Source organism: Lathyrus oleraceus, chromosome 4, assembly GCF_024323335.1.
Source record: "Lathyrus oleraceus cultivar Zhongwan6 chromosome 4, CAAS_Psat_ZW6_1.0, whole genome shotgun sequence".
NCBI classification, from domain to species: domain Eukaryota; kingdom Viridiplantae; phylum Streptophyta; class Magnoliopsida; order Fabales; family Fabaceae; genus Lathyrus; species Lathyrus oleraceus.
Genome location: NC_066582.1, coordinates 145,289,856 through 145,314,947, shown reverse-complemented (window position 1 = coordinate 145,314,947; position 25,092 = coordinate 145,289,856). Strand labels below are relative to the sequence as shown.

The 25,092-nt window shown below is 27.1% G+C and overlaps 1 long non-coding RNA gene across 1 annotated transcript; it reads left to right on the top strand.

Annotated features, from left to right (window-relative positions):
- Window positions 1-2,498: 2,498 nt before the first annotated feature.
- On the top strand, window positions 2,499-9,609 carry LOC127074164 (uncharacterized). Its single transcript, XR_007785935.1, has 3 exons — window positions 2,499-2,626; window positions 9,254-9,352; window positions 9,437-9,609. It is a non-coding gene; the product is annotated as an uncharacterized LOC127074164 (long non-coding RNA).
- Window positions 9,610-25,092: the final 15,483 nt, after the last annotated feature.

The following is a 25,092-nucleotide window of genomic DNA, read 5'->3' as shown; positions in this document are numbered from 1 at the left end:
TCGCGAATACATTTTTCCTCCTCACATTACATACATTTGCAGGATTATTTTTGGATATTTCTGTATTTAATCCTCTTCTATCTTGAATACCCGAAAATCGCAATTCACGCATTTAGGTACAAGATGATTAAATAGGGGCAACTGTCATACCCCTAAATTTGCCCACCATTTTTTATTTTTCATCTGAATTTTGGCTTTAGATTCATCTGCCCACATTCATACCAAAATACATGTGCATCATTCATTCATATTAGCACTTTCAAACATACATCTTAGATAGGGTTTTCTTGAGAATCAAGCCCTAATAATTATGGTGATACCGTCAATATGAAGAGCCCATCATTTGGATTAAATTATTAAAGCCAAATTCTTGTTGCTTGGGACCTTGAGACCTTGGAAATTTGCATCATATTATTCACTCATGCCTAAACCCTGGTTCTTAACCCTGGGTTCCCGTGGGTCATGTGGTTTGCATTAGGGTATTGGAAACCCTAGTTTCTTGGTTCATGTCATTAGTGGACCATTTGTTTTGGAAGCCTTACTTCTTGGCTTGAGGCCCTTGATTGTATGATTTTCATCTTAATCTTGGCCTAATTGTGGAACCCTAGTTCATGAGGTATGGTATCTGATCACTTTGGTTTGTATCATGCCTTTATTCTATGTAATCTTTCATCAAGTTTACTCATTTGTTAACCATGCCTATTTGTTTGATAATCCATTTGGTCCTAGGCCTTATTTCATTCATGTTATTCATGTCTTCATTCAAATTCATGGTCCATTGATTCAAGTTCATAATACATTTATAATCCATTGATTCTTGATTCATGGTGCATTCACAATTCATTTATTCATAAGTCCATGATTCATTCAAAGTCCACATTATTCAATATGATTCAAATGTGAAATTTTTGAGGGATTTTGTTTATTTGAAAAGTGAGACATTATTTCATTGAATCCAAAGCATATTTTCATCCAAACACCATTTCATTCATACAAATGTCATATTACAAATGTCCACACAAAGAAATTACAAAAAAAATGATTTTTGGCCTACAATTAACGTTTTGGTCAACTGTTGACGTTTTGGTCAACCAGTTGACCGAAGTCAACTCATATAAATCCATAATCCTAATTCTAATTTCCTATGATATCTTCACTATTTGATGTGTTCATTTGATTTCCCATCCAAAGCTTGCTTCATATGCAAGTAAGCCATGTTTTTGCCTTTTCTTCCTTGAACCATGTCTCATGTCAAGTCTTGAATCATGACCAAAGTGCCAAGCAACATCAGCCATGCAGCATACCACCTACAGTGCATCACATAATTAGCTTCATTTAACCAAGTCCATTTGTTTTCAACTAAGGCACAAACAGGTCATACACCTTTGCATCATATTTCATCAATGCATATCACAAACATAGCAATAGGCCAAGCATTAGTAACTAGAAGCTCATTCAAAACAAGCATATATAACATTGCAAGCATGACATTCACTAACAAACCACTTACCAAGCTACTGCATATGTGCAACAACAATCCAAACAAAATCCACAACATGGCATAAATTCAGCAGTAGTATATCCATTCGTTGAGCCTACACTAATTGATTTCGTTCCAACAAGGCAACTAAAACATACTAACTGCTCACCATTCATTCCTAACAGAAAAATCTGCAGCTTACAGTTCAAACAACCAATTAACTTTAACATTGTCTAACTAACACGTTCTTCCTAATTTAAGAAAAGTTAACATAGCAGCAGCAGGGCTATTTTAGTCCATATTAAGAATTTCACATGATATCCCAAACCTTAAAACATATTTTGACTAAATGACCTAACCAAAACTGGTTGCATCTCAACTAATCTAACAGGGTGTTAACTAACATTTCACAAACAACTAACATCTAATCAATATAATAGAAACTCAAATAACTTCAATCAACAACTAACATCAAATAGTTTTTTAAATAGAAATCAATCCCACATTACTAACTGAACTAACAGTTTGTTCTAAATTCAAATCACACAAGCTAACATCAGGGCATTTTCGAAACAAACTAACAACATAACAGACAATATGAATAACATGTTTTATCTAACAGAAAATTCCTCTAACTAACACTTCAGATCCTAACTAAACTAAATAACTCTAATAACTAACTCTTAACAGTTTAATTAACAGACTTCTAGCGGCTAATTGATTTTGAGCTAAGAGGATTTAACAGAGTTAATATTAGTTAACTGAAAATGCTATATAATTTGATGATCCTCCATCTTCAAGGGTAGATCATCATTTTCACTCATTTCACAACTTCACACTTATCGAATTCAAAACACTCTCGATTCCCTCTCTCTACATCAAACTCTCATTCTCACTACTGCATCACTCTCCCTCATCCAGCTTCAATTATCATCCTCTCAATTCTCACACACACACTCAAAGCAATACTCTCTCATTCTCTCAAAAATCAAGCTTTTCAGAAGCTCTCTCTTTCACTCTCACGCATCAAACACCAAGAAGGAAGAAGAAGTAGAAGTGAAACAAGAGTAGAAAGGAGAAGAAGAAGTCATTCCTGCAATCAACTTCATCAATATCTGCGCAGTTCTCCGAGCTCACCTCTGGAAGGTAAGTCTCGATTTGTCTCCTTCAAATGCATTTCTTGTTACCATCATGTAGGGGAGAGGCCGAGGAATCAAAGTCATAACCTTAGGGACTTTGATTCCTCCGATTAAGCATATAATTTGAATTTCTTTTGTTAGGGTTCTTATTGAATTTGGCTCGGTTTGGAGAGTTTATGTTGAATCTGTTGAAGTTGATATAAGATATGGACAAAGCTCATAGACTTGATTGGAATGATGTACTTTTTTGTGTGTTTGATGCTCCACCGCCTCTAGTGGTGAGCTCTGGCGTGCAAAGGCTCTCGTTAGAGAAGTTTGAACTTGAGTTGAATACATGAACATGGAACGCGTGATACACATGCATATTAATTGAATTTGACCCCTGTTTCTCACTCAGTTGATTTTTGGGCTCAACCAAACCCTTAAGCCTATACATTCTACTCAATATACACCAAATAATGGTCATACACCCCTTTCTCATATGACATAGGCCATTGGGCCTTTCTGCGCCCCTGGCCCATTCAGTTTGTTATTCACACCCTTAACCAGACCTGAACCCCATCCTTTATTTTTTTTCTTTTTTTCTTTTTTCATTCTTTTTATTATATTTTTGAAATTATTTTTTTGATAGAAATGATTAGAATATAAACCAAATTTTAATTCTTACATTAGGAAATAATAGTGTTAAGTGTTTCTTAGTTTCTAGAATTAATTGATTTTATTACAATTAGTTATGTTAATTAGAATATTGATCTTTTTAAGATTGATTTTGTAGTTAATTGCTAACATTTCCATGTTCCCCTAGTCCTAGGCTAATTTTAAGAATTAGGATTAGTTTATTTGATTAATCATTAGGGTTTTAGATCACTAGTTCCTTGTGCAAGATTAATCAACTGATTTTATCCCTATTGATTGAGTTGATCAAAGTTGCTTTGATCTACTAAATCCTTTGACACATGCCTATCTCTCATTCATGTTCATCTTATCATCCCTCTCGTGCTTAGATGAACCCTTTCTATCTCTTTTGCCTTATAAGTTATCTCTGTTTAGGGAAGCACCCTCTTTTGTCACTTTGGCTAATTACCATCTATTGATTAATGCCACACTCTTGTTATTCAAGCAGTTTTCTTCATCTTTCGGCAACCTAATCAACTCTTTCGTTCTTTGTTCCGCATTAGCTCTATAAACTACAGAGCTCTGATTTCCTCATTGCACAATAAGGATATGCAGGGACGAGGATTCAAATCCTTTGCGAGCATATTAATTATTAATTCTTCTTTCATTCACAATACATATTAATTATTATTCATTTCATCCACCTTTCATCATTCAACAATCAATATCTTCAATACCAAAAATCATTTACCTCAGTGATATATTGTCTCTTTGAACCAAATACAATCTTTCTTTGGATTCCGTACATACCTTTGGGGCAATAACCAATACCTACCTCTGAACCAAGAGCCTTTTTGTTTATCTTGATTGTTAGGAAAACATTTCCTTTTGTTTTACCTTCCCTTGAAGTCCTCATGATTAGGCAAAAACCCTTTATTTTTTGCCATATGCCACATTTTCTCTTCGATTAAGATATACCTACCTTATGGGTTTAAACAACATTATCATTTTGTTCAAACCATACCTCAATCACAACTTCTTTAATCTCCCACAATTAGTTCCATGAACTACAGAGCTATGAATTCCTTATTTCTTTATAAAGATACGTAAGCATGAGGATCCTAATCCTCAGCGAGCACCCTAAGTATTTAACCTTTTTCCTCTTTCGCAAGTAATCTTTAAGTAATAACATCCATTCGAGAAAAGAACAATCAAAATGGTTTCCATTGAGTACAATGGATATGTGAGATGCTAATATATTCCCCTTGTATAACTGACTTACTTGCCCTTTTCTCTTTCCCCAAATTTTATCGATGTTTTTCCTTTCCTTCGGGAATAAATAAAGTTTGATGACGACTCTGTTGTATCTTCGAGCGTGCGATGCGCTCATGTATTTTTTTGTAACTTCAGAGTGGACTACATATTCCTTTATCTTTCATTGCTTCCAACTTCCTTCTTTCAATTGGGGCTAGGGTGCTATACCATAACTATCGTGCATGACTTTGTCAGCAATTAACTCTACACATTCAACAAATACATAAAAACTAACAAGAAAGAGCACTTACTGTGCTCTTTATATACTACCCTAAAACATCAAAATGCAATCAATTAAGCTACTAAATAATTAAAATAGACATATAAATTCAAGTATTAAATTTTGCATTGTGAGTTATCATTGATGTGTTGTCTAATGTTATGGATCAGTATTTCCACGTCAGCTTTTTTTTGTTTGTGTCTTAAATCTTAAAAGGCAACAAATGCAATTTTGGTTAAATAATCCATAACCTTTGGATTGACAAAGTATTCTTATCCACTAGGCCAACTAACCAAATTGTTTGTAATACTGCAACACAAATATATATTACTTAAGCATTTTAGTATTACCAAAATAATTTATTAAATATTTTAACCATTTTATATTTCAACTATTAATATTTAATGACTATTTAATATTTTAATTAATATTTAATGGGTAATGCTAATTTGTGTCCCTAAGACAAAAGTTAAGAAACTCATTTGTGCCCCTAATATTTAATGACTATTTTATTATCATTTGTGCATAATTTTCAAGATAATACTTCCTTATTTAGTTCTTAACTAGTGCCCTTAGGACACAAGTTAACGTTACCAATATTTAATATATTATTTTATTATTAATTGATAATCAAAATAATAATATTTGAGATACATATTCCTCACAATATTATTAAATATACTATTTAATATTTCAATTATTAATATTTTAACTAGTAATATTTGAAATACGTATTTCTATCAATATTTTAAGTATTTTTATTTCAACAATCAATATTTATTGACTATTTAATATTTCAATTATTAATATTTAATATACTATTTTATTATTAACTGATAGATAAAATAGTAATATTTGAAATACATATTTCTCACTATATTATTAATTTCAAATAAAATTATTCATGCATCAAGTACGTAATATATATAAAGAATTTTCCCTCTATCTAAATAATAAGTCTAGGGTTTGAAACCCTTATGGGATCAATTTTTGAAAGTTTTTGCTTTTCTAATTTAATACTCAAATAATTAAATAATTATTATTATTCTACGTGGAATTTATTAAAAATAAAACAAAAAATCTGCCATGTAAGCGACTTTTGCCACATCAGCTTTTTTATAATGGAAAAATGATGTCAAACACTAAAACCAAACAAAACTTAACATATAAGGTCTCAGACAAAAAAAAACATACTGAGACCAAATTGAAGAACACTTTAACTTACAGGTACCAAAAGAGTATTTAAGTCTTTATTGTATTATTTTCCAAGACCTAAACTAAAATATTTAAATGTATAAAGTATAACAAGAAAAAATATTAATAAATAATGTGAATAACCGTTTACCTGATTGATAGTAAACATATTAAACTTGTCTTTATTTTTCTGAAAAAGATAGAATAAATATCAAATATAGTTATTCAAGATTTTTAAATTGAAGAATATATTTTGTTATCAATATACTTCTTTTTTAAATAAATAACTCGTTAGTTATTATTAGTATTTAATCAATAAAGAAATTATATATATATATATATATATATATATATATATATATATATATATATATATATATATATATATATATATATATATATATATATATATATATATATATATATATATTATTGAAACATAAGTAAAAATAAATTATATTTATTATTAAAATTTATAGGAAAGTTTTAAAGTAATCGAGGGTATCCATTTTTTTACTGAATTAACCAATGTTAGTGATCCATCTAGTGTGTATATATCCGTGTCCTCTTTATTTACATTGTCCCAATAATTTAAGATCTTCATTTGAAAATATTGTTTTATAAAGAAGAATATATCATGATGAAGTCTGGAAGCATTCTTCTAATGGTGGTAGCCTTGTTTGTTCTCTTGACCTCTACGTTCGGATCTCGTATTCCTATTGCAGATACATCTATCATAACATAATACAAATATGTTCTAATTCTAAATGACGATTTCATACATATTTATGTTTGTATCAAACACATAGATATAACTTTTTGTCCCGGGAAAATGCTGCAATTCTCGCAACTGCGGTGAAGAACTCAAGCGCTATGGTTCATGGATGTAGTTGTCAAGATATTTCTTCAAATCAGCAGCGTTGTACATGTTTAACTGTTTCCCAGTAGTCATGCACTTGATCCTAATTTTCCAATAAACACATTTTAGTGTTGAAATATTTGTCCTAACGATTAATCAATAATGAAATAGAATAATATTGTCACCTTTCAACATACGTGTTGCTATAGTTTAAGTTTTTTGTTTGGTTTTTTCATTTATCTTCATGTGCATTTTAATAATTATTATTTTGATAGAATAAATTTGTATTTTTGTATTTAAAATTAAACAAACCATTATTTTTTGTCTAGGTCGTGAATCTTAAAAGGCAAAAAATCTATTTTGCTCAAATAATCTATAACAAAGTACTCTCTATCTACTAGCCCAACTCTTCGAGTTGTTTGTAATATGCATCACAAATATATATTGGAAATAACAATGAAAATAATTAATTTTATACTTTTATTATAATTAGTGCATAATTTCCAAGACAATACTTCTTTATTTAGTTCTTAACTAGTGCCCATAGAGCACAAGTTAGCATTACCAATATTTAATATACATTTTATTATTAATTGATAATTAAAATAATAATATTTGAGATATGTATTTCTCAAAAAATTAATAAATATACTATTTAAAATTTCAATTATGAATATTTTAACTAGTAATATTTGAAATACATATTTCTCACAATATTTTAACTATTTTATATTTCAACTATTAATATTCAATATACTATTTAATATTTAAATTATTAATATTTAATAAACTATTTTATTGTTAACTGATAGATAAAATAGTAATATTTGAAATACGCATTTCTCATCACATTAATAATATACTATTTAATAATTCAATTATAAATATTATATATACTATTTTATTATTAATTTATTCAACAATTCAACTATTTAATACATATTTATCATAATATCATTAAATATTGATTAAATACTTAATAAACTGATTAATAGTTGAAGTATTAAATAATTGAAATATTTTAGAAACTTATGATTTAATAAACTAAATAATTTAAATATTAATAGTTGAAATATTAAATAATTGAAAAACTTTATAAGCTTTTTATTTAATAAACTAAATAATTTAAATATTAATAGTTGAAATATTAAATAATTAAAATACTTTATAAGCTTTTTATTTAATAAACTAAATAATTTAAATATTAATAGTTGAAATATTAAATAATTGAAATATTTTATAAAATTATTTTTTAATAAAATAAATCATTTAAATATTAATACTTGAAAAATTAAATAACTTAAAATTTTTATAAATTTATTATTTAATAAAATAAATAATTTGTATATTATTTGTTGAAAAATTATATAACTTAATAATTTTTTATACTTATTATTTAATAAACTAAATAATTTAATATTAATAGTTGAGATATTAAATATTAAAATTTGAAAATATTTAAGCAACTAATTTCAAATAAAATTATTTGAAATATTAAATACTTTAAATGTTACACAAAGAATAAAAATTGATTGGTGGAGATTTGCCCTCTATCTAAATAGTAAGTATAGGGTTTGAAATCCTTATGGGATCAATTTTTGAAACTTTTTACTTTTCTAATTTGATCCTCAAATAATTAAATAATAATTATTATTCTATGTGGATTTCATTAAAAATAAATAATTAAAACAAAAAATCTGCCACATAAACGACTTTTGCCACATCAACTTTTTTTTAACGGAAAAGTGACTTTAAAGACTAAAACCAAACAAAATTTAACATATAAGCACTCAGACAAAAATAAAATACTAGGACCAAATTGAAAAACATTCTAACTTATAGTTACCAAAAGACTATTTAAGTCTTTATCTTATTATTTTCCAAGACCCAAACAATAATATTTAAATGTATAAAGTATAAAAAGAAAAAATATTAATAAATAATTGAATAACTGTTTACCTAATTTATAGTAAACATATTAAACTTGTGTTTATTTTTCCTCAAAAGATGGAATAAATATCAAATATAGACATTCAAGATTTTTAAATTGAAGAATATATTTTGTTATCAATATACTTCTTTTTTAAATAAATAACTCATTAGTTATTAATAGTATTTAATCAATAAAGAAATTATATATATATATATATATATATATATATATATATATATATATATATATATATATATATATATATATATATTATTGAAACATAAGTGGAAATAAATTATATTTATTATTAAAATTTATAGGAAAGTTTTTAAGTAATTGAGGGTATCCATTTTTTGTTTAAATATATACAAATAATTTTACCTTAAATGATTACATTACTGAATTAACCAATGCTTGTGATGTGTATATATAGGTGTCCTCTTTATTTACCTTGTCTCAATAATTTAAGATTTTCATTTGAAAATATTGTTTTATAAAGAAGAATATATCATGATGAAGTCTGGAAGCATTCTTCTAATGGTCGTAGCCTTGTTTGTTCTCTTGACCTCTACCTTCGGATCTCGTATTCCTATTGCAGGTACATCTATCATAACATAATACAAATATGTTCTAATTCTAAATGACGATTTCATACATATTTATGTTTGTGTCAAACATGTAGATATCACTTTTTGTCCAAGACATTTGGATTTGTCGGGTAAATGCAGCAATTCTCGCAACTGCGGTGAAGACCTCAACGCCGCACTTGGAGCAAGCGCTATGGTTCATGGATGTTCTTGTCAAGATCTTTCTTCATATCAACATCGTTGTACATGTTTAGCTGTTTGCCCGTAGTCATACACGTGAAGTAAATTTTGCATTAAACACATTTTAGTGTTGAAATATTTGTCCTAAGGATTAATCAATAATAAAATAGAATAATATTGTCACCTTTCAACATACGTGTTGCTATAGTTTAAGTTTTTTGTTTGGTTTTTTCATTTATTTTTATGTGCATTTTAATAATTATTATTTTGATAGAATAAATTTGTATTTTTGTATTTAAAATTAAAAAAACCATAATTTTTTGTCTAGGTCGTGAATCTTAAAAGGCAAAAAAATCTATTTTGCTCAAATAATCCATAACAAAGTACTCTCAATCCACTAGCCCAATTATCTAAGTTGTTTGTAATATGCATCACAAATATATATTGGAAATAACAATGAAAATAATTAATTTTATACTTTTATTATAATTAGTGCATAATTTCCAAGACAATACTTCTTTCTTTAGTTCTTAACTAGTTCCCTTAGGGGCACAAGTTAGCATTACCAATATTTAATATACTATTTTATTATTAATTGATAATGAAAATAATAGTATTTGAGATATTAATTTCTCAAAAAATTATATAATATACTATTTAATATTTCAATTATGAATATTTTAACTTGTAATATTTGAAATACATATTTCTCACAATATTTTAACTATTTTATATTTCAACTATTAATATTTAATATACTATTTAATATTTCAATTATTAATATTTAATAAACTATTTTATTGTTAACTGATAGATAAAATAGTAACATTTGAAATACGCACTTCTCATAACATTATTAATATACTATTTAATATTTCAGTTATAAATATTATATATACTATTTTATTATTAATTTATTCAACAATTCAACTATTTAATACATATTTATCATAATATCATTAAATATTGATTAAATACTTAATAAACTTATTAATAGTTGAAATATTAAATAATTGAAATATTTTATAAACTAATTAGTTTATAAATGAAATAATTGGATTATTAATAGTTGAAGTATTAAATAACTGAAATATTTTAGAAACTTATGATTTAATAAACTAAATAATTTAAATATTAATAGTTGAAATATTAAATAATTAAAAAACTTTATAAGCTTTTTATTTAATAAACTAAATAATTTAAATATTAATAGTTGAAATATTCAATAATTAAAATACTTTATAAGCTTTTTATTTAATAAAATAAATAATTTAAATATTAATAGTTGAAATACTAAATATTTGAAATATTTTATAAAATTATTTTTTAATAAAACAAATCATTTAAATATTAATACTTGAAAAATTAAATAACTTTAATATTTTATAAATTTATTATTTAATAAAATAAATAATTTGTATATTATTTGTTGAAAAATTATATAACTTAATAATTTCTTAAACTTATTATTTAGTAAACTAAATAATTTAATATTAATAGTTGAGATATTAAATATTATAAATATTAAAAGTTGAAAATATTTAAGCAACTAATTTCAAATAAAATTATTTGAAATATTAAATACTTTAAATGTTACACAAAGAATAAAAATTGCTTGGTGGAGATTTGCCCTCTATCTAAATAGTAAGTATAGGGTTTGAAGATTTTTTTTTTTAAATATCCAGATTTTTTAAAAAAAATTCAAAAATAGATATTTTTTCAAAAAAATTACACAAATGACCATTTTTGGCCCTAAATTAAACCTAGGCGCCACCCTAGTTGGTGCCTACCCTTAATGGGTAGGTCAAGTCGCCACTAGGAGTGGCGCCTACACCCATTCCCTTTTTTTTTTTAATATGTTTTTTTTTTTTTTTTAATTTTTTTTAATTTATAAATTTATATTTTTTATAAATTATATTAATTTATATTAACACATATATATAAATAAAATTATTTACAAGATATATATATATATATTAATTTATATATATATTAATTTATATATATATATATTAATTTAATTTATAAGTAATTAATATTATTTATAAATTTTTGGAAAAAAAATAATTTATATACGTGTAAATAAATATTTATACACATGTAAATTAATATATATATATATATATATTATATATATAATATATATATATATATATATATATATATATATATATATATATATATATATATATATATATATATATATATATATATATATATATATATATAAAGATATGATAGACAATATCTTTAAAGATAAAGATAAAGATATAAAGATAATAAACAGAAAATATTTTTATTTAAATAATAGACAAGACAAATATTACAAAGATATGATTAAAATGCATTATTAATTTGGGATTTATCACATATGATGCGGTCCCTGGTACGATCCGCACGGGGGAGGTCTAATTACTCGCCTAGACGGTTCACGTGGTGGTGGTGCTTCCCTATTACCACCCCTAGTTCTAATGCGTCCCCTTGCCGTTTGGAAAGACCCTTCAGTGCTGTAGGAAAGACGAGTCCCCTCTGCGCCCTCAAAGCTTTGTCTCGGTGGGACAAACTAACTACTGCTGGGTGCGCCCTCGAAATGTGGTCTTTGGTAGTTTAGGGTTGAATCGGGTTGGCCAAAGAACAATGTTTGTTGTGGTGTGTAGTAGTCTTGTTGGTAATCCTCTTGTATACCCGTGTCGGGGCTAGGTGAAGGACTGGAAGCGCTCGGGACATTGTCGTGATGGAAGTGTTGGGATTGGTGGATGTGGGGGGATTGATATTGTGGTAGGTGTTGGGACTGTTGATGGTGGTGGGAATGTTGAGGTTGGTGTTGGTAATCTTCATGGTGTTGGGGTTGAGTTTGTGGTATGTATTGTTGATTTGGTTGGGGGGTGGACATGTGTTGTGGTGGTTGTTGTTGGTAATACGGTGGTGGTGGTTGTTGTTGGTAATAAGGTGGTGGTGGTGGTTGTTGGTAAAATGGTGGTGGTGGTTGTTGTTGGTAATAATGTGGTGGTTGTTGTTGTTGGGAATATTGTGGGGGTTGTTGTTGTTGGAAATATGGCTGTTGCATCCGGGGATCGTCCAAATAGAACGGGTCAGACACAATCATTTCTGGATTTGTATTAGCTCTATACCAATCCACATATTCCCTTATCGGCTTCATTTCGTTGGGCGCCACCGGAAATTGTAGAACATAGTGGGCACGGTCTTTCCACATTTTACGAAACTCCTTAGCAAATTCCTTCCAATGTTGGGCATACCACTGGTGGCTGACTTTTTTTAGATGCCAAGGTTCCATAGACATTGGGGGGCCTGGGATATCTTGATGCATTCCGAATTGCAGCTTGACACGGTCACTTTGGTGCATCTCCACAGTGGTGAACCGCATTATGGCAGTTTTTGCTGTCCAAACAGCTGCATCTTCGGGGTTGGGTTGATGTTCAAATCCCAAATATGGCCTCCAAATAAACTGCAAAGAAAAAAGCAAATATGTTATTTATCGAGAATGCATGATATTAATAAATCAGTTAGAAGCTGAGTGATTTAGTTGTAATACATCTTGTGCTCGGAGACGATCCAAGAGTTGACGATAAAATATAATTTTATTTTTGGGGGTAAGACTGTAATCCAGTCCGGTTGTAATGAACCTAAACAAAAAAAGATAAATAATATTATTTACAAATATTTATAGAATAAATATACAAAATGAAATAACATCATAAATTTACCTAGTTGCGTAGGGGAAGGAGTAGTCGTTAGGATTTTCTGGGGCTAGCCTCGGCGATCTCCACCACCCCCATGTTTGGAGCAAAAAAGCACATCCAGAAAATGTACAGTGGTCATTCTGTGCATTTTTACACAAAGAGCTATATAGGAATGCCAATACAACAGAACCCCAACTATACGTGCTTATTCTATCAATGTCCCCGAGCAAACTCAAGTACATAAAGTTTATGCTATTTCCCGTCCCTTCGGGAAATAGCAAGTTCCCAAACAATAGCATAATGTAAACCCGGGTTTTTATGACTTTTTCTTGTTCGGAGGATTCCTCAGTCAAAGAGATGGCGGTCGCACAAGATGGAAATTCTAATATTTTCCCAATAGCCTTTGCATTGGTAGAAGGAGAAACGACTGCTGCTTGAAGTTTCTTCCTTAAGAATCTCCGAACGCACGTGACTCCACAAGCTGGCATCTGTGTGATTTCTGACAGGCACGCTTCAATAGACAGTGCATACAATAATTCAGCAAATGGTTGGCATGACCCCCCGTCTACCCATGTCTACTGCATCAGGCATATTGCTCAAAATTTTATGCGGGAGTTCAAGGATAACTTTTTGAAGCAACATTTGATAAACGCGGGGTATGCATTAAACCAACCTGGATTCCAATACTACCGCCGGGAAATAGTGTTGGCAAATTCTGATGCAGGGAGGTGGATCGATAATATCGATAGAGCGAAGTGGACTAGATCATACGACGATGGGGTGAGGTGGGGCCACATGACAACAAATCTTGTGGAATCAATGAACGGCGTCTTTAAGGGCATACGTAACCTCCCGGTAACCGCATTGGTGAGTGCGACCTATTTTCGGATGGCAACGTTGTTCGTAACAAGAGGCAGGCGCTGACATGAAGTGTTGCAGACGAGTCAAGGATATAGTGATGCCTGCATGAAGTTTATGAGGCAGGAATCTGCCAAAGCCAGCAGCCATCGGGTTACGGAATTCGATCGCCATGGCCACACTTTTAGTGTCAAGGAAACAATTGACCACAACCAAGGGCTGCCCAGACAAGAGTATAGGGTCCTAATACCAGACCGTTGGTGCGACTGTGGTCAGTTTCAGGCCTATCGTATGCCTTGTTCCCATGTCATTGCAGCGTGTTCACACAGCCACTTCGATGCATTATCGCTAGTGTCTCCCATCTACAAAGTTGCAACATTGCTCAATGTATACGACAATCCCTTTCCGGTGGTAGCATTGGAGGCGTATTGGCCAGAGTATGACGGGGAAATTGTTTGGCACAACGAATCGATGCGGCGGAATAAAAGTGGTCGCCCAAATAGCAGGCGCATTAGAACTGAAATGGACGTCGCAGAGAAAATGCAGAGGAAGTGTAGCATATGTAGACAACTAGGGCATAATAAGAACAAATGTCCATATCGTGGATCTAGTTCCACAACTTAGTTTTCATATTCATAAATCTGTGTACCAATGCTATTTATCATTAAAGTTTACTTTTTATTCCAAATAGAAGATGACACTGGAACAACAAACACAAACATCTAACATTACAACACCAATTACTAAAACAAAAACAAATACTGGAACAAAAACAAGTACTAAAACAAGAACAAGTACTAGAACAATAACAAATACAACAACAACATGACAAACAACCATTAAAATCTAAGAAATTACAACAGTTAACACTATGTCGTCTGATCCATGCATCATTTGGATGCAATCAATGTCGCTTTCAACTTCAACCCACCAACGTATTGTTTCTCCAGTTTCAAATGAGAACCTTGTTCTAAGCCTCTGAATCCTTCTGATGACTTCACCAGGTTGGTAATCTCCCTCTAACCAAGACATCAAGGACCTTTTTAGTTGGTCCAACGAACGGATGTTCCAAAATTTCATCTCCATTGGGGGTTTCAAAGGCGAGAAAATAACATGCCCATCCCTTTTTAAGATTACTTGTTCAGGATCCGGGCGCCTTAATGATGTTCGCTGCCATGACGACGGTCTTGGGGATGCCATGAACTCAACTTGATAGAGAAACTGATAGGAAATAGTGGTGAAGAAAATGCAAGGAAATAACACTTTATTTATAGGAAAAGATCTGGGTTGTACACCAATCTACTTAACCCTAATTAGTGTCGCAGTTGATTAATTATTCTTATGGGGAATTAGGGTTTCAATTAGGTCAAAACTACCAAACTCTAATTATAACCGATCAATAAACCCTAATTATAATTGATAAATTAACCTTAACATGATTAACCCTAATTCTCCCAAAAATTTATACATAATATTAATTACTTCTAAATTAAATTAATATATATATAAATTAATATATATATATATATATATATATATATATATATATATATATATATATATATATATATATATATATATCTTGTAAATAATTTTATTTATATATATGTATTAATATAAACTTATATAATTTATAATAAATCTAAATTCATAAATTAAAAAAAATTAAAAATAAAATAAAATAAAAATAAATAATACATATTAAAAAAAAAAAAATTAAATGAGGGTAGGCGTCACTCCTAGTGGCGACTTGCCCTACCCTTTAAGGGTAGGCGCCAACTAGGGTGGCGCCCAAGTAGAAAATTAGGGCAAAAATTGCCCATTTGTGTAATTTTTTTGAAAAAATGTCTATTTTTGAAAAAAAATTTAAAAATCTGGATATTTAGAAAAAAAAATCGGGTTTGAAACCCTTATGGGATCAATTTTTGAAACTTTTTACTTTTCTAATTTGATCCTCAAATAATTATATTATTATTATTATTCTATGTGGATTTCATTAAAAATAAATAATTAAAACAAAAAATCTGCCACATAAACGACTTTTGCCACATCAACTTTTTTGTAACGGAAAAGTGACTTTAAGGACTAAAACCAAACAAAATTTAACATATAAGCACTCAGACAAAAAAAAGATACTAGGACCAAATTGAAAAACATTCTAACTTATAGGTACCAAAAGACTATTTAAGTCTTTATCTTATTATTTTCCAAGACCCAAACAATAATATTTAAATGTATAAAGTATAAAAAGAAAAATATTAATAAATGATTGAATAACTGTTTACCTAATTTATAGTAAACATATTAAACTTGTGTTTATTTTTCCTCAAAAGATGGAATAAATATCAAATATAGATATTCAAGATTTTTAAATTGAAGAATATATTTTGTTATCAATATACTTCTTTTTTAAATAAATAACTCATTAGTTATTAATAGTATTTAATCAATAAATTATATATATATATATATATATATATATATATATATATATATATATATATATATATATATATATAATATATATATATATATATATATATATATATATATATATATATTATTGAAACATAAGTAGACATAAATTATATTTATTATTAAAATTTATAGGAAAGTTTTTAAGTAATTGAGGGTATCCATTTTTTGTTTAAATATATAAAAATAATTTTACCTTAAATGATTACATTACTGAATTAACCAATGCTTGTGATGTGTATATATAGGTGTCCTCTTTATTTACCTTGTCTCAATAATTTAAGATTTTCATTTGAAAATATTGTTTTATAAAGAAGAATATATCATGATGAAGTCTGGAAGCATTCTTCTAATGGTCGTAGCCTTGTTTGTTCTCTTGACCTCTACCTTCGGATCTCGTATTCCTATTGCAGGTACATCTATCATAACATAATACAAATATGTTCTAATTCTAAATGACGATTTCATACATATTTATGTTTGTGTCAAACATGTAGATATCACTTTTTGTCCAAGACATTTGGATTTGTCGGGTAAATGCAGCAATTCTCGCAACTGCGGTGAAGACCTCAACGCCGCACTTGGTGCAAGCGCTATGGTTCATGGATGTTCTTGTCAAGATCTTTCTTCAAATCAACATCGTTGTACATGTTTGGCTGCGTTGCTATAGTTTAAGTTTTTTGTTTGGTTTTTTCATTTATTTTTATGTGCATTTTAATAATTATTATTTTGATAGAATAAATTTGTATTTTTGTATTTAAATTTAAAAAAACCATAATTTTTTGTCTACGTCGTGAATCTTAAAAGGCAAAAAAATCTATTTTGCTTAAATAATCCATAACAAAGTACTCTCAATCCACTAGCCCAATTATCTAAGTTGTTTGTAATATGCATCACAAATATATATTGGAAATAACAATGAAAATAATTAATTTTATACTTTTATTATAATTAGTGCATAATTTCCAAAACAATACTTCTTTCTTTAGTTCTTAACTAGTGCCCTTAGGGGCACAAGTTAGCATTACCAATATTTAATATACTATTTTATTATTAATTGATAATGAAAATAATAGTATTTGAGATATGTATTTCTCAAAAAATTATTAAATATACTATTTAATATTTCAATTATGAATATTTTAACTAGTAATATTTGAAATACATATTTCTCACAATATTTTAACTATTTTATATTTTAACTATTAATATTTAATATACTATTTAATATTTCAATTATTAATATTTAATAAACTATTTTATTGTTAACTGATAGATAAAATAGTAACATTTGAAATACGCATTTCTCATAACATTATTAATATACTATTTAATATTTCAGTTATAAATATTATATATACTATTTTATTATTAATTTATTCAACAATTCAACTATTTAATACATATTTATCATAATATCATTAAATATTGATTAAATACTTAATAAACTGATTAATAGTTGAGATATTAAATAATTGAAATATTTTATAAACTAAATAGTTTATAAATGAAATAATTGGATTATTAATAGTTGAAGTATTAAATAATTGAAATATTTTAGAAACTTATGATTTAATAAACTAAATAATTTAAATATTAATAGTTGAAATATTAAATAATTGAAAAACTTTATAAGCTTTTTATTTATTAAACTAAATAATTTAAATATTAATAGTTGAAATATTAAATAATTAAAATACTTTTTAAGCTTTTTATTTAATAAACTAAATAATTTAAATATTAATAGTTGAAATATTAAATAATTGAAATATTTTACAAAATTATTTTTTAATAAAATAAATCATTTAAATATTAATACTTGAAAAATTAAATAACTTTAAAATTTTATAAATTTATTATTTAATAAAATAAATAATTTTTATATTATTTGATGAAAAATTATATAACTTAATAATTTTTTATACTTATTATTTAATAAACTAAATAATTTAATATTAATAGTTGAGATATTAAATATTATAAATATTAAAAGTTGAAAATATTTAAGCAACTAATTTCAAATAAAATTATTTGAAATATTAAATACTTTAAGTGTTACACAAAGAATAAAAATTGCTTGGTGGAGACTTGCCCTCTATCTAAATAGTAAGTATAGGGTTTGAAACCTTTATGGGATCAATTTTTAAAACTTTTTACTTTTCTAATTTGATCCTCAAATAATGAAATAATTATTATTATTCTATGTGGATTTCAATAAAAATAAATAATTAAAACAAAAAATCTGCCACATAAACAACTTTTGCCACATCAACTTTTTTGTAACGGAAAAGTGACTTTAAGGACTAAAACCAAACAAAATTTAACATATAAGCACTCAGACAAAAAAAAGATACTAGGACCAAATTGAAAAACATTCTAACTTATAGGTACCAAAAGACTATTTAAGTCTTTATCTTATTATTTTCCAAGACCCAAACAATAATATTTAAATGTATAAAGTATAAAAAGAAAAAATATTAATAAATAATTGAATAACTGGTTACCTAATTCATAGTAAACATATTAAACTTGTGTTTATTTTTCCTCAAAAGATGGAATAAATATCAAATATAGATATTCAAGATTTTTAAATTGAAGAATATATTTTGTTATCAATATACTTCTTTTTTAAATAAATAACTCATTAGTTATTAATAGTATTTAATTAATAAAGAAATTATATATATATATGTATATATATATATATATATATATATATATATATATATATATATATATATATATATATATATATATATATATATATATATATTATTGAAACATAAGTAGAAATAAATTATATTTATTATTAAAATTTATAGGAAAGTTTTTATGTAATTGAGGGTATCCATTTTTTGTTTAAATATATAAAAATAATTTTACCTTAAATGATTACATACGTGTCCTCTTTATTTACATTGTCTCAATAATTTAAGATTTTCATTTGAATATATTATTTTATAAAGAAGAATATATCATGATGAAATCTGGAAGCATTCTTCTAATGGTTGTAGCCTTGTTTGTTCTCTTGACCTCTATCTTCGGATCTCGTATTCCTATTGCAGGTACATCTATCATAACATAACACAAATATGTTCTAATTCTAAATGACGATTTCATACATATTTATGTTTGTGTCAAACATGTAGATATCACTTTTTGTCCAAGACATTTGGATTTGTTGGGTAAATGCAGCAATTCTCGCAACTGCGGTGAAGACCTCAACGCCGCACTTGGAGCAAGCGCTATGGTTCATGGATGTTCTTGTCAAGATCTTTCTTCAAATCAACATCGTTGTACATGTTTAGCTGTTTGCCAGTAGTCATACACGTGAAGTAAATTTTGTCTTAAACACATTTTAGTGTTGAAATATTTGTCCTAACGATTAATCAATAATAAAATAGAATAATATTGTCACCTTTCAACATACGTGTTGCTATAGTTTAAGTTTTTTGTTTGGTTTTTTCATTTATTTTTATGTGCATTTTAGTAATTATTATTTTGATAGAATAAATTTGTATTTTTGTATTTAAAATTAAAAAAACCATAATTTTTTGTCTAGGTCGTGAATCTTAAAAGGCAAAAAAATCTATTTTGCTCAAATAATCCATAACAAAATACTCTCAATCCACTAGCCCAATTATCTAAGTTGTTTGTAATATGCATCACAAATATATATTGGAAATCTACTTTTAATATATAAAAGTTAATTACCACCATAATTACTTAATTACCCTAATTACAATCCATAATACAGCTAATTTCATGTTCCTATAAGTAATTTCGTACTAAACTCTATTTAATACTCTAACTAACTCTACCATTTTACAATTTAATAAATTTGCCTCGACAACATAAAAATTGATTCAACTATATATTATATAAAATATAATTAAAAAATTGATTCAAATATATCAAAATGTGATAAAATAAATTACCTATTTATTGTTGTTGCAATCTTATCATTCCAAAATGAAATCAATATCCTGAAATCAAATTAGTTATTATTGTAGTTTTTTTGCCAAATATTATCGTTGTTTGATTTTCTTTAAATGACAAAATGAATTTTTTTTAATAATAAATATTATCGTTACTTTATTGTTGTTGCAATCTTATCATTCCAAAATGAAATCAATATTCTGAAATCAAATTAATTATTATTGTAGTTTTTTTGCCAAATATTATCGTTACTTGATTTTTTTTAAATGACAAAATGAATTTTTTTAATAATAAATATACTGATTTTTTAAGTGGTCTTTCTGAGATGTCAAACCGAGAATATGAAAAGAGGGAGAAGTAATATGAAACGGTTTGATGAAAATTAGGATTTTATTTAATTGAATAAATTGATATTATTATTATTATTAATATTGTTATTTATTAATATTTATTATTATCATTATTAATCCCATTTACCCACTTAATAACTCAAAATATTCCAAAACCACTATTTCAAAACCACTGACAATATTATACCATTTTAAATGTAATGGATACAGATATGCAACTTCCAATACATGTGTTTCAACCCTAAAAAATAAGTATATCCACACCTTTCACTTCAATATTTTTTGCTTATATTTGAAGCAAACTTTCCCAAAAGTAACCATCATTAATGCTCTACTTTAACATCACATCAAACCTATATCTATCATACTTTTCAATAAAGATAGAAAACAAATTTGAATAATATAATATTATTTTTTTGATTCTGTTTGGAAACCAAATTTGAATAATAAAGATAGAAACCAAATTTGAATAATAAAGATAGAAACCAAATTTGAATAATACAATATTCTGTTTGGATTCATATATATATTTTTAAAAAAAATCATTATGTAATTGCAATTTTTATAAATTCATTCTGTACATTGACAATATTTTTTTCTTAATACTGTTTTTTTCTTACATTGACAATATTTTTTCTTACCTATTTATACTACTAAAAAATATTACCGTTATTTTATTGTTGTTGCAATCTTATCATTCCAAAACGAAATCAATATCCTGAAATCAAATTAATTATTATTGTAGTTTTTTTGCCAAATATTATCGTTGCTTGATTTTCTTTAAATGACAAAATGAATTTTTTTAATAATAAATATTACCGTTATTTTATTGTTGTTGCAATCTTATCATTCCAAAATGAAATCAATATCCTGAAATCAAATTAATTATTATTGTATTTATTTTGCCAAATATTATCGTTGTTTGATTTTCTTTAAATGACAAATTGAATTTTTTTAATAATAAATATGAACCACTTAAATTGTAGGAGCGTGTGTTTCTTTATATACTCTTTTTTTTTCCAGGTTATTAGGTTTGTAATTTTATAGTCATCTAAATTTGCAGTTACATTAATTTTTGAATTTTTTTTCAGTGAAAATGAGTAGAAAGGTTGATTCTGTGAAAGACATTAATGACTCAAAAGAAACTTGGCGTCTTGCTGTTCGAATAATAGATGTTTGGAGTGTTGTGATTAATAAGGGTATTGAACATTTGGAGATGATTGTTATGGATTCCTTGGTAAATTGCTTTTCTTTTTTTAAGTATAAATTTTTGTATGATAGTTAGTAATTACAACAAAATGCTTTTTTGTATAACATATAAAAAGAAGATTATTTTTATTTTGTTAGGGTGATCGGATTCAGGTCCTTATTCGTCATGACCATTTACTGAAATGGAAAGAGGTCATTAAGGAGAATATGATCTGCATTATAAACAATGGCAGTGTCTATAACAATGATTTTCAGTGGAAGGTATGTGATCATTCAAAAAAAATTGTGTTTCTTGGTGGTACCACAATGAAGGCAATCGAACTTCAAAATATTCCACCTAAAGGATATTTCTTTAAAGATTTTGGTGAGATACTTCAAGGCAAATGCAAAATCGATAGACTGGAAGGTAATTTAAATTCTATTATAACTTATATAACTTATATATTTGCAAACACATTCAATAATGAACCTTACTTTAATGTAGATATTATTGGTGCTGTTAGTGAGATAAACCATATCCAATCCAACACTCCGGGGAAGAAAGTTGTTGTTTCTGTTGTGCTGAAAGATTTAAAGTAATGCGCATTGTTTTCATAACTTATGTGTTTGATAAATTTATATATTTTGCATCACTGAATCCCATCATATAATATTGTTTATTTATATTGCAAAATAGGGGTAATTGCATAAATTGGAAACTTCCGCAGTAAGTATCTTCATTTGTTAACATAATAATTTTCTATGATAAATATTGTATTATTATAATTCATTTTATATCTGACAATTAATTTTGTATATTGCAAGCAAACATTATCTGCATCTGGTGAAAATGATCCAGAATCAATCATTCTAATGACTCCGGCTAAGGATGTTGTAATTGCTGACAAGGGTGAAGAAGTTGATTTTGAAGCGTCTGGCGCTACGCAATTATCAGGCACCAAACCATCCAAGAAAGTAAAGATAGAACCATCTTCTTAATTAGAATTTTCGGAAATTTGATATTGAAATATATTTTATGAACTTTTTAGCACCAAAATGAGTTTACGTATGAAGTTGTTAAGAACATGATATGTTTTGGTTGTAGGATGTGTTCTTACTTTTTTGAAGTGTTTATTTTGTGGGATTACAATTGACATTTATATTTCATGTATGGTTTAAAGGATTTAAAATATGATAATGAGTATTTAATTCATGTGTGTGAAATTATTCAAAATCCTATGTTGTTATGTTGAACATTGTGTTTTGTGTGTTCTTTCAACTACAAAATTTATATGAGTATCATATCTTCAAATGTTAATAAGTATTTTAGATTGATAATAAAATACGTTGTCATCTTATGAAATATGTGTATACGACTAAATTATAAATAGATTATTGCATGTCATGTTTGGTTTCAGCATGCCTAATGGTGTTAGAAATTAAAAAAAACAATTACATAAAAATTTATTATGAAATCCTTCAAAACTAATTATAGAAAACACATAGAAACACATTTTTTTACAATTTTTTTTCAAAGTCTAATACATATGTTAAAATTGCAGGTAGTTCAGAAATGTTGGAGCAATGTTTGAATCTTGCATTCAACTAAATTAAGGATTTATAAAAAAAACAAGGTATAATTATCATATACAGTGAATTGTCTTTTGATTGGTAATGGAAAATCTACATTGTTTGTTTGAAATGATTAAGTTAAGCATGCAACTATACTTTTTACCAATCTCACGTCATCATATATAGTATTATAACTCAACATATTTAAATTATTTATTTGCCAAAATATAGTTGGGGGTTGAAATGAATAATTATGTCCACTGCCTCCTTTCTATTGGCTAGGTTAGTGGAGTATTAAAATAATTCAGCCGTAAGATAATTAATGTTATGCATGATTTGTAATAAATCAATAAGAATATCAATTCTTTATACATTTAGTTGTACAAGAAAATGATTGTAAATAATTAAAGTGGGCTAAGAAAATGGGCCCCACTAAATCTCACTATATATTATATAAAATATAATTAAAAAATTGATTCAAATATATCAAAATACATTAAAAGAGAGTTTTTCATTGGGTAAGGTGATGTATGATATGAGTAATTTCCAATGGGTGAATTATTTTATGGATTTGGGATAAAAAGAGAATTTTGAAATCTTGAATTATGGTGTAGATTTGGAATAAGAGGTGGATTTCCAAAATATGGGGTGTTTTATTGATTTGGGATACAGAGAGGACTTCCATCATTTTGCATAAAATTGGAGCATGTGATATGTTGATTGAGGTTCATTTTCAAATGAAATTTGTACACAAAAAAATTAAAATTAAATAAAATAAATTGGTCAAATTTAGACTAGATGTGAGTGAAAAATGTGATAAAATAAATTACCTATTTATACTACTAAAAAATATTACCGTTATTTTATTGTTGTTGCAATCTTATCATTCCAAAATGAAATCAATATCCTGAAATCAAATTAGTTATATTATTGTAGTTTTTTTGCCAAGTGGATATGTGGTTGAGCAGTTGGGAAATAAACTCATATACGAAGAGCGGAGTTACAATCCAGCCGAACAATTGCAAGAATACAATAATTTGTTCTTAAATCTTACAGGTAAATATGTTAAATGTTTGTAAGTTTTGTCATAATTTTATAAAGTTAACCTTTAAAGTATGATTTTATCTTACAATTTTTTTTAATGTATAATTAATTTATTCACTGCATGTTTGCTATGTATTTTTTTTTAAATTAGATGAGCAAAGAGGTGTATTCAAGCGAATAATGGAAGCAGTAAACAATCAACAAGGAGGCGTATTTTTTTTGTATGGATACGGTGGCACAGGGAAAACCTACATGTGGAGAACTCTAGCTTCCTACATAAGATCAAAGAAACAAATTTGTTTAACTGTTGCTTCATCGGGCATAGCTTCACTACTACTTCCAGGGGGTTGAACGGCTCATTCAATGTTCAAGATTCCAATACCTACAGAGGAGTCTTCTACATGTAATATCGACAAAGGTAGTGATCGTGCAGAGCTACTAAAA